Consider the following 1,571-nt stretch of genomic DNA (forward strand, 5'->3'; position numbering starts at 1 on the left):
GCTTGTTCTCTGTGAAGTACGTGGAAGCAGGATGGACATCAGGACTTGGCAGGAAGGACTCTCTGGACCTTGACAGCCAGACTGGGGATATGCCTGGGTTCCTTATTCCACTGTCCTCGAATCACTGGGTCTCCGTGGCCATGTGGCCCCTCCCTGGCCTCAGTTTCCCTCTTGGTAAAGTGAATTGGCTCCCCAGAAACCCAAGCCTCCACTCCTGGGAGCATCACCATATTTCTTTGCCTCAGAAGACGCAGATGCAGCTTATGAAGGACCTCCACTGCTGCCCCTATTTTACAGATGGGGTGCTGGGATGCTGTAAGAAGCTGGTGGCAGGAAAGAAGCTCTGCATGCTGTTCTGACTGACCCAGTGCAGCAGGCATTAGGCTTGAGTCAGAGTCCAGGTCCGGGACCTCATTCTGCCCCAGGGCCCGTGAGCAGGGCATTTAGCTTCTCTGACCTCACTTCCATGAAAAATGGGCCTGAAGTTTTCACCACTTTCTACCTGCGAAGACTGAGAAGAGGGTGAACATGGCAGGCAAACAGTTCCAGAGAACGGGGTTCAGGGATGTGGAAGCCCAGAGAGTGTACTATGCTCATTTGCTCCTAGGTGATAGAGTGTCAGCACCCACCCAGCCAACCAGTCAGGGTGGCAGTCCCTTAGGCAGCAGGAGGAGCCCAGGCTAAAGGGCAGGACCCTTGACTTTTGTGCCTGGCTCTGCTAACTCGTGACCAAGTCCTTCATACCTCTGAGCCTTCATTTCCTGATCTCTTATCCATTCAGTAGGGTCGATGAGTCCTCCCCTGAAAACTACATGCCATTCCTTACAAACTGGAGCATCTGTTATAGTAAAGTCCATAGCTGTAGGAGTAAGACTGGTCATGTTGCTTGAAGTCCCATTGCTCGTGTTCTGGGCAGGCTTTAGAATTAAGAGACTTGTATGGAGGCTCTGCCTTTGATACTCATCCCTGCCTCGCTCTTGCTTGTGTTGCTCACCACACTGGGCTTGCAGGTGGGGACAACAGTTCTTGTTTCAAAGGATCGTTGTATATGCAGCCCTATGAGGTGCAAACTATGAAGTGCTGGGCACATGTGATGGGTTATTTTTCCTTCCCTGTAGATGACACCAACACACGCTTGTTTCCCAGGCGAATTTGTAGATGGAGTGCAGTGGCTGACCATCTGAACCTTGGTTTGCCCATCTGTAAAATGGGCATGGTAACCACTGCATTTTCCTTCTGAGAGGGCTGGAGTAAGCCTCAGGCATGATGCTGTGTAAGTGCTTGCAGGACAGACCCAGCAGGTGGGGGACTTTCCTGGGGGCAAAAGGGTAAAGCAGGTGGCCCCTAAATCTGCCATGACAAGTGCCCCAGAAAGCAGGATTTTCAGCTGCCCTTTCTGGGCAAGACCCCAACTCTGCGTTTTAATGGAGAACTAATTCTCACAGTGAGACAAGCTGTAGCCTGCAGGTGTCACATCCATGGTAAAGACAGGACAGAGCAAGGGTTCATTTGCCTGGCTCATGGTGTGACCGGAATTCACCTCCAGGACCAATTGTAACCAGGGCTGCGAA

The sequence above is a fragment of the Manis javanica genome, chromosome 8 (genome assembly GCF_040802235.1).
Source record: "Manis javanica isolate MJ-LG chromosome 8, MJ_LKY, whole genome shotgun sequence".
Taxonomy (NCBI): Eukaryota; Metazoa; Chordata; class Mammalia; order Pholidota; family Manidae; genus Manis; species Manis javanica.